Source organism: Ochotona princeps, chromosome X (genome assembly GCF_030435755.1).
Source record: "Ochotona princeps isolate mOchPri1 chromosome X, mOchPri1.hap1, whole genome shotgun sequence".
Classification (NCBI taxonomy): domain Eukaryota; kingdom Metazoa; phylum Chordata; class Mammalia; order Lagomorpha; family Ochotonidae; genus Ochotona; species Ochotona princeps.
The window spans coordinates 31,636,409-31,647,121 of record NC_080865.1 but is presented as its reverse complement, the minus strand read 5'-3'; the positions used below and the strand labels follow the sequence as shown (position 1 = coordinate 31,647,121).

General features: G+C 45.4%; 1 pseudogene; it reads left to right on the top strand.

Moving 5' to 3' along the window:
* Positions 1-221: 221 nt before the first annotated feature.
* Positions 222-707, top strand: LOC131478559 (ribosomal biogenesis factor-like; annotated as a pseudogene).
* Positions 708-10,713: the final 10,006 nt, after the last annotated feature.

Here is a 10,713-nt window from a genome sequence, read left to right as displayed (position 1 = left end):
TCCATCTGCTGATTCACTCCCCAAGCGGCCACAACAGCCAGAGCAGAGCCAATCTGAAGCCAGGAGCCTCTTCTGAATCTCCCTCGCGAGTGCAGGAAGCCAAGGCTTTGGGCCATCCTCTGCTGCTTTCCCAGGCCACAAGCAGGGAGCTGGATGCGAAGTGGAGCAGCTGGAATATGAACCGGCGCCCATATGGGGGTCCCTGCCATCTGGAAGTGAAGGATTGGCTATCTGAATCATTGCACCAGGCCCAGGTCTTAAAAAAAAAAAAAGATGTATTTATTCCTTCTCCCCAGAACTTCTTGGACCACGTACGTGCAGATGGTGTCTCCTGGAACTTGAGCTGTGATGTGCGGATACCGAAGACAATGGCCAAGAACAAATGAAGAGGACAGAAGTCCAGGAATGTATTTCACATAGCCAGCCAAACAGTTTAAGGCTAAAAACAAAGCAAGACCAGTTATTATTAATCTGAAGAAGATAAACGTTGTGAATGAAGACAACGTTAACAGAATGAATTAAGCTTTTATAAATATTCAAAGGAACTTGCACACTTCTGAAAGGGCCTTTCTCTGGAACTTCTACAGAAAGAGCTGATTTCTCAGCAGAGTTATGAAAATGAACCTGTGAATGTTGATGAAGCCACAAGATTAATGGCTCAGTTGTACTATAGTGGTCATGTAATGGATTTCCCAGGAAAAAAATAAATTAAATATTTTATTTAAAAAGATGTATCTTATTTGAAAAGCAGATTTACAGAAAGAAGTACAGACAGAAAGAGTGATCTTCCATCCACTAATAACCCCCCCAAATGGGCGCAACAACCAAAGCTGTGCCAATCTGAAGCCAGGAGCTAGGAGCTTCTTCTGGGTCTCCCATGTGGGTGCAGGGTCCCAAGGTCTGGGGCCATCCTCCACTGCTTCCCAGGCCACAAACAGAGAGCTGGATCAGAAGTGGAGCAGCCAGGACTAGAACCAGTGCCTATAAGGGATGCTACAGGCACCGGATTAGTATGTCGAGCCACTGCACATGCCCCCATTTGATAAAGTCTTAAGATCAAAAACAAAGAGGATACAAAGCAAGATAAAAAAAGAGGCAGATCACAAAGTCAGTGCAAGTTTATTCAAAATCAGAGGATACTGGTGAAGATGGCGGGCACCTCTTCCCTCCCAGGCGGGGGTATTTATCTATGGGAGTAGGTGGACTGTAGGTAGTGGTCTCGTAGGTTCAGAAGCTGTGGGTAGGGCTGTATTACTTGTAAAGAAGAAATGCAGGGAAGAGGAAGTATCAGACAAGCATCCTTTGAGAAGGAACCTAGGGAGTTGGGACTGCTGTTGGCTCAGTCACACAGGCAAGAGACAAAAATGCATCTAAGACTCTTGCCATTGCTCCATGAAATGTAACATATGTGCCCATGTGTGTATGAATGCTTTTTTTAAGAACTGTGCAGTTCATTTCTTCTTTTTAATATGTATTTATTGGAGAGGCAGATTTACAGAGAAGGAAACAGAGAAAAAGATTTTCCATTTGCAGGAATTCAGTATGGGGGGAGGGCTTGGGGAATGGCTGGGGGAATCCCAGAGCCTACGAAACTGTCATAAAAGTATATATATATAAAGAAATACAAAGCTCAAATACACACACACACACACACACACACACACACAAAGCTCTAAACAAACAAACAAAAAAAGATTTTCCATTTGCTGGTTCACTCCCTAGGTGGCTATATCAGCTGGACCTGAACTGATCAGGAGCCAGGCGCCAGGAGCTAATTCCGGGTCTCCCACGCGGGTGCAGGGTCCCAAGGCTTTGCGCCGTCCTCGACTGCTTTCCCAGGCCACAAGCAGAGAGCTGGATGGGAAGTGGGGCTGCCAGGATTAGAACTGGCGCCCAAATGGGATCCCGGTGCGTTCAAGGCAAGGACTTTAACCATTATGCTATCGTGCCGGGCCCGAGACTAATATCTGTGATTTGTTTTTCCATTGGCAATCCATCCTTTTATGCCAATGTGAGGCATAAGGGGTACCTAGATATCTCCCATCATTGCCCTAATTTACCTGTTCTGTGGAGTGACCTGGAGACACTGACAAAATTGAAGGCACAAAGCCTATTGCCTACGACCCCACAACAAGGCACTTCTCTGACTAAGCAGGTGGGGGCTGCGAAGCTTCTAGAATGTTCTGCCTTGATGTAGGTTGGGGTACATCAATTATTTTTTGGAAGCTGTCCATACAGTGCTTTACCTTGCCACAAAGAAGAATACCAATAAGTGTGTTCTTTTATACTTTTTGGGTGCTACTAGGAATTGTACCTAAGGAACAGAAAGGAGGATTCCTCTGACAGCATGAGCCATTTGTTTTTCTCTAGAAATCCTAGAAATCTCTAGAATTCAGCTTCTTTTTTAAAAAATATTAATTTATTTTTATTGCAAAGTCAGATGGACAGAGAGGAGGAGAGACAGAGAGGAAGATCTTCCGTCTGTTGATTCACTCCCCAAGTGGCCGCAACGGCCAGAGCTGAGCCAATCCGAAGCCAGGAGCCAGGAGCTTCATCTGGGTCTCCCACGTGGGTGCAGGGTTCCAAGACTTTGGGCCATCCTTGACTGCTTTCCCAGGCCACAAGCAGGAAGCTGGATGGGAAGTGGGGCTGCCGGGATTAGAACTGGCGCTCATATGGGATCCCGGCACGTGCAAGGCAAGGACTTTTAGCCACTAGGCCACGCTGCCAAGCCCTAAATTATTCAGCTTTCAGAATACGAGACAGGCTGGTTTGTACATGGCTGCTTTGGAGTTTGGCCTGAACCTTTTAGAGGAAGTGTGTGTGTGCGTATGTGTGTGTATCTGTCTCCAGTGTCAGAGTGGTAACAGGATACACCACATTCATGCCTAAGCCCAACAGCCTGCTGCGACCTTTACAGCCTTGACTTGTCTGCTTTGAAAGGTAATGTCAGCTTTCCTTGCTGTATTTACCATGGGACAGAAACCTCACAGAAAAAAAAAAAAAAGAAAGAAAGAAACCTCACAGAAGGACAAGTTTATCCAGTTTTCAAATCACTGCTTTGTACTTTTTGAGTTCTGTGTTGACTTGTGCCTCCTGTTCTTGAGATATTTTCACAAATGAGCACAATTTTCTAAACCTCTATGAGACGTTAACAAATGTTTCCCAAAAAGGGTTCTGTGGTCTAATTAAGTTCAGGAACTAGCAATTTAGATAAAATTGAACAGGTTCCTTTATAGCAGGACTTTAGAACTTCATATGAACACACACTCATCTCACTACTGAACTTTTTATTAATAATCTTATAACACAGCTTCAGGCGAGCTGAGTTAATGGGAACTAGGAATTCCCAAAAAGAAGGCTGCAAAGAAAGCAAAGAAACATAATGTGCTATTTTTAATGTTTTCCTCCTCTCACTCTTTAGACAGATGTTTATCAGGCATGACTTGCTGGTTCTTCAAGAGATGCATTCAGCAACTCATGATGAGAACTACACTAAGGGCCGGGTGACTGGGAATTACCACTCTCCCAAAACGCTGCATGTCTTCTCTGAAGCTTTTTACAAAGAGGAGGAGAGACAGAGAGGAAGATCTTCCGTCAGATGAATCACTCCCCAAGTGGCTGGAGCTGCATTTATCAAAGCCAGGAGCCAGGAGCCTCTTCTGGGTCTTCCACGCAGGTGCAGGGTCCCAAGGCTTTAGGCCGTCCTCGACTGCTTTCCCAGGCCACAAGCAGGGAGCTGGATGGGAAGTGGGGCTGCCTGGATTAGAACCGGTGCCCATATGGGATCCTGGTACATGTAAGGCGAGTACTTTAATTGCTAGGTTACTGTGCCGGGTGCCTCTCTGAAGCTTTTAACCTATTACTTTCTGCTTTGGGGATACAAACACCATTCCAATCCCCTGAATAAAACAAGAAACACACTATCCTGCCAGTCCTTATCAGAGTTCTGGACTTCCTTCTGAGACTTCCTTCTGTTCTTGGCTGCTCTGGGTCTATGAAGGCTGCCTTGTTTGCTCCCTGGCCTTCCCTTCTCAGTACACCTCCCTATTTACTCAGCATTGTTTGCCTTTTGCAGTCTTCTGGTCATTCTGAGAGAGTTGGAATACGTGGGATTCAAATCTGCAGACCTTGAGGCTGCTGCTCAGTGGTTAATTACAGAACGTTCAGGCATCGCTGGTGTGATCCAGTTTGTCACGAGACAGGAAGTTATACCCCATCTCCCAGTGGGCCTGCTTCTCCAAGTTGTTTTTTTTTGCTTTCTACTTTTGCTAATGAAGGAAAACTTACTGCAACTGGCTTCACCATGTACCCACCTTCCCATCCTGCCAAGTAGCATTGGGTTTTCAAAGCTGGGGAAACACAGCTAAAAGGATCACATGGCTCTATGCACTGGGTACAACATTTGTGCTTTGCTCCCTGTTGCTGTTACAAGCTATTTTAATCAGTTGCCTCCAGCTAAAGGAACTAACTGAACAGGATTGACAGACCAAACACACAATACCCTGTTAAATTTGAACCTCAAACAACAAATAATTTGGCATATGTACTATGCAATATTTGAGATATACTCAGCTCTTGCAGTTGTGAGCATTTGGGGAGTAGATCAGAAGATGGAAGATCTAAAATAAATAAATTTTTAATGAATGCTAATAAACTTTACTGATTTTTTAACTGAATCTGTCACTTTCTGAAAATCTAAGTAGGGCCCAGCATGGTAGCTTCGCAGCTAAAGTCCTCGCCTTGCACACTCCGGGATCCCATATGGGTGCCAGTTCACATCCTGACTGCCCCACTTCCCATCCAGCTCCCTGCTTGTGGCCTGGGAAGGCAGTAGAGGACGGCCCAAAGCCTTGGGACCCTGCACCCACATGGGAGACCCGGAAGAGCCTCGGGGCTCCTGGTTTTGGATCGGCTCAGCTCCAGCCATTGCGGCCACTTGGGGAGTGTATCAACAGATGGAAGATCTTCTCTCTGTCTCTCCTCCTCTCTGTACATCTGACTTCCCAATAAAAATGAAAATAAATCTTTTTAAACATTCAAAGTAATTCCCTCTACCTTTGTTTCTCATGGTTTCTAAATATGCTCTTCAATTCACAAAGGATCATAGAAGTGTAATCATCATTATTGTAGCCTGGTGTAACTGGTATTTGTTTTTCTGCATCAGATAACCATGGTAGGGAACTGTCCACCCTGCCAACACTGGTCCCCTCATTCCTGCCCTCCACCTATTCATTCTTACTATGTAGTTTCATTTCTGGATTGTCACAAATGATATGTTAGTTCCTCACAGGCAACTTTTCTCACTTAAGCTTCATTCAATAAATATAATTGTTAAGCTCCCTACTATGTTAGACACACTACTGCACTAGGGGCTGAGGCTATTAACTTTTAAAAAAGCATTTATTTATTTTAATGGAAAGGCAAATTTACAGAGAGAAGGAGAAACAGAGAGAAAGATCTGGTGCATATGGGACCCTGCACTTGCAAAGCTAGGATTTAGATATTGAGCCATCACACCGGGCCCCACAGTATTTTTTGCTCTTGTTAATCTGGATTACATAGTTTAGAGGGGTGCACCCTCATACGGGCCTCTGATTAGGGTGAGGGGTCAGGTAAGGAAAAATGTAGGTGGGACATGTATTTCAGGTTGTTTTCTCCTGTGTCCACAGAGAAGAGGGAGGAGGTCAAAGTACATCAGCACCCAGGGATGGGGGACAATCATTTGATGACACCTTAGAAATCACTGTGGGGAAGAGTGTTCTGAGGGTGTTACTTGAGTGGTTTTAAAAGCCCTGACCAGGGCCCGGGGGCGTGGCCTAGCGGCTAAAGTCCTCACCTTGAATGCCCCGGGATCCCATATGGACACTGGTTCTAATCCCGGCAGCTCCACTTCCCATCCAGCTCCCTGCTTGTGCCTTGGGAAAGCAGTCGAGGACGCCCCAAAGCTTTGGGACTCTGCGCCCACGTGGGAGACCTGGAGGAGGTTCCTGGTTCCCGGCACAGCACCAGCCGTTGTGCTCACTTGGGGAGTGAATCATCAGGTGGAGGATCTTCCTCTCTGTCTCTCCTCCTCTCTGTGTATCTGACTTTGTAATAAAATCAATGAATCTTTAAATAAATTTAAAAAAGACCCTGACCAGTGCAATAGCCTAGTGGTTTAAGTCCTTGCCTTACGTGCACTGGGATCCCATATTGGTACTGGATTTAATCCCAGCTGCTCCACTTCCAATCAAGCTCCCTGCTTGTGGCCTGGGAAAGTAGTTGAGGATGGGTCAAACCTTGCGACCCTGCACCTGTGTGGGAGACCTGGAAGAGGCTCTGGATTCCTGGCTTCAGATTGGCGCAGCTCCAGCTGTTGGAAAATCTTCTCTATCTCTCTTCCTCTGTGTATATCTGATTTTGAATTAAAAATAAATAAATATTTAAGAAAAAAGTCCTGAGATGTTGTCGGTTTCATTGTTCCAGGGTTGAGAAAAGTTTCTCAAGTCTACTTGTTGACAAAGTCCACCTTAGTGCATCTACAGATCCAGGAATATGCTGCAAAACTTGCCCAGGAGACTAGCTCGTTAATATCTTTGTACTGTTGGTGCGCTATTAAATATACTAGTAAGGAAGAGACTTTTAGAAATAGATTCATTGGGTCCAACGGCGTGGCCTAGCGGCTAAAGTCCTTGCCATGAACGCCCCAGGATCCCATGTGGGCGCCGGTTCTAATCTCGGTGGCTCCACTTCCCATCCAGCTCCCTGTTTGTGGCCTGGGAAAGCAGTGGAGGACGGCCCAATGCATTGGGACTCTGCACCCGCATGGGAGACCTGGAAGAGGTTCCTGGTTCCTGGCATCGGATCGGCGCAGCACCGGCCCATTGCGGCTCTCTTGGGGAGTGAATCATTGGACAGAAGATCTTCCTCTCTGTCTCTCCTCCTCTCTGTATATCCGGCTTTCCAATAAAAATGAATAAATCTTTAAAAAAATAAAAAATAGAAATAGATTTATTGAGGTATGATTTTAAAATATATATATATTTGAAACCCAGATTTTAGAGAGAGAGGGAGAGAAGCTCTTCCATTTGCTGGTTCACTTGCCAAATGGCTACAACAGTCAGAACTGAGCTGATCCAAAGCCAGGTGACAGGAGACATCCCCCACTACCTTCTCAGGCCATAAGCAGGGAACTAGATCAGAAATAGAGGATACAGGACATAAGCTGATGCCCATATGGGATGCCGGCACCACAGGCTGGAGGATCAGCGTGCTGTGCCACCATGATGGCCCAGAGATATAACATATGATATAAAATTCACCTATTAAAGTTTATAAGTTATTTTTTGGTATAGTTCCTGAGTTCTGTAACCATCACCAAAATCCGGTTCTACAATATTTCTGTCACCACAAAGGCGCTTCAAGTGGTTAATCAATGTTATCCTATCTCCAGTCCTAGATCACCACTAGTATAGATTTTTCGCTTGTTTGTTTGTTTGTTTTTTGTAAAACAAGTTTATTTATTTGGAAGGCAGAGTAAGAGAAAGGGAGAGATAGAGAGGAGTCATAAGCAGGGGATCTGGAATGGGAAGTAGAGCATCTGGGACAGAAACCAGTGCCCACATGAGATTCTGGTGCTTGAAGTTGGAAGATTAGTCCACTGAGCCATGACTAGTATTTCTATGAGCATTACGTATAAGGTTTTGTATGAGCACATTAAGTATCTTGGATAGAAAGCTAGGAGTGGGAGCCCAGCGCAGTATCCTAGCAGCTAAAGTCCTGGCCTCGTATGTGCCGGGATCCCATATGGGCACTGGTTCTAATCCCGGTGGCTCCATTTTCCATCTAGCTCCCTTGTGGCCTGGGAAAGCAGTCGAGGATGGTCCAAAGTCTTGGGACCCTGCACCCACGTGGGAGAGACCCAGAAGAAGCTCCTGGCTTCGGATTGGCTCAGCTCTGGCCCTGGTGGCCACTTGGGGAGTGAATCATCAGACAGAAGATCTTCCTCTCTGTCTCTCCTCTTCTCTGTGTATCTGATTTTCCAATAAAAATAAATAAGAAATCTTTTAAAAAATGAAGCTAGGTGGGCCCGGCGGCGTGGCCTAGCGGCTAAAGTCCTCCCCTTGAACACCCCGGGATCCCATATGGGCGCTAGTTCTAATCCCGGCGGCTCCACTTCCCATCCAGCTCCCTGCTTGTGGCCTGGGAAAGCAGTGGAGGACGGCCCAAAGCATTGGGACCCTGCACCCGCGTGGGAGACCTGGAAGAGGTTCCAGGTTCCCAGCATTGGATCGGCGCACACCGGCCCGTTGCGGCTCACTTGGGGAATGAATCATCGGATGGAAGATCTTCCTCTCTGTCTCTCCTCCTCTCTGTATATCTGACTTTGTAATAAAAATAAATCTTTTTTAAAAAAATGAAGCTAGGAGTGGAGCTTGTAGGTCAAGTGGGAAATTTATCTAAAATCATGCAATTTAAAAAATATTTATTTTTATTGGAAAGTAAGATATACAGAGAGGAGGAGAGACAGAGAGGAAGATCTTCCATACATTGATTCAATCCCAAAGTGGCTGCAATGACTGAAGCTGAACTGATCCGAAGCCAGGAGCCAGGAGCCTCTTCTGGGTCTCCCACGCGGGTACAGGGTCTTAAGGCTTGGGGCCATCCTCTACTGCTTTCCTAGGTCACAAGCAGGGAGCTGGATGGAAAGTGGGGATGCCAAGATTAGAACCGGATCCCGCAAGGGGAGGACTTTAGCTGCTAGGCTACTGTGTCAGGCTTTAAAATCATACTTTGAGTCAAGAGAGCTACTGATAGTATCTTAACTTTCCTGCCATATGCTACATGGCTTTATCTATGTCTCACTGAATCTGCTTTTTCTCAAACACGAGTATCTAAGAGGCAGTATACTATACGTTAGAAAAGATTTCATTTTTTGTTTAAATATTAGTATAGCAACAATATTCTTGTTTTTAGAAAAATTGAAAAAAATGAAAAGATTGAGTTATTTTGAAAGAGTAAATCTGCTAATTTACTCCCCAGATGGCCACAATGGCCAGCACTGGGCCAGACCAAATCCTAGAGCCAGGAGCTCTATTTTTTAATGAGTGACAGGAGCCCAAATACTAGGACTGTTGGCAGGGAGACCAGTGCCAATTCTGGATGCTGGTGTCACAGATGACGCTGTGACAACACCTCCCTCTACTGACGTTATTACCAAACTGCAGCAATTCAGCATGTTTGGCACACTTTTGTTGTCTGGTCTGGAAATGTAACTACTATTAAAATACTGCGTGAGATATCTGTGCAATGTCCCATTTTAAAAAATGTAGAAGGAGGCTGGCACGATGGCTAAATTAGCTAATCCTCTGCCTTCAAGCTCTGGTATCTCCATATGAACGGCAATTCCTGTCCTGGCTGCTCCACTGTCCATCCAGCTCCGTTTATGGCCTGGGAAAGCAGTGGAGGATGACTTAAGCTTTGAGACCTGCATCAGCTTGGGAGACATGGACGAAACTCCTAGTTTCTGGCTTCAGATCAGCTCAGCTCTGGTCTTTGTGGCCACTTGAGGAGTGAACCAGTGAATGGAAGATCTTCCTCTTCATCTATCCCTCTCTATAGATCTGCCTTTCAAATAAAAATAAAAACACCTATTTCCACCTCTTTTTCTTTCTTTCTTTCTTTCTTTCTTTCTTTCTTTCTTTCTTTCTTTCTTCCTTTTTAAAAAAAGATTTATTTATTTTTATTGGAAAGTCAGATATACAGAGAGGAGGAGAGACAAAAAGAAAGATCTTCTGTCCGATGGTTCACTCCCCAAGTGGCTGCAGCGGCCGGTGCTGTGCCAGTCCGAAGCCAGGAGCCCAGGAGCTCTTCCGGGTCTCCCACGCGGGTGCAGGGTCCCAAAGCTTTGGGTTGTCCTTGACTGCTTTCCCAGGCCACAAGCAGGGAGCAGGATGGGAAGCGGGGCCGCCGGGATTAGAACCGGTGCCCATATGGCATCCCGGCACGTGCAAGGTGAGGACTTTAACCACTACACTATCACGCCGGGCCCAAAAACACCTTTTCCAAATGAGGACGAGTGCTAGGAAATATTGTGGTGCAATTCCCTGTCTATATTACTAAGTGAAAAGAGTATATATGCAGCATACTACCTTTTGTGAAAGGAGAAAGGGAATATAAGGATATATAAAGACATTTTTGGGGGCAGACACGTGGACAGCCTGGTTAAACTGCTGCTTATGATACCTGCATGCCATACTGGAATGCCACCTGAGACTTGACTGCACTGCTTCCAATCCAGCTTTATGCTGATCCACCTGAGGAAACAGCAGAAGATGGCCTAAGTGTTTGGGCTCTGGCCACTTATGTGAGAGCCCAGGCTTGGAGTTCCAGGCTTTTGGCTGTTGCTGGCATTTGTGTAAACAACAATGGACAGAAATTTCTCTTTGTTGCTCTGCTTTCCAAATAAATTTCACTTAAAAACTAAAGATCCCAGCTGTAGGCAACTGTGTATGTTACCTTGTACCTAGGCAAGTGCTACACTGCTGGGAGAAAAGCAGCCAGTAGCTGGTAGGCATTCTGGGCCAGGCTAATGCCAAATTTGTGTTAAGTATACCAGTATGCCAGCATAGTTGTTTATTTTTTCAATTTTTAAAAAGATTTATTTTATTTTTATTGCAAAGTCACATATACAGAGAGGAGGAGAGATAGAGAAGATCTTCAGCCCATTGA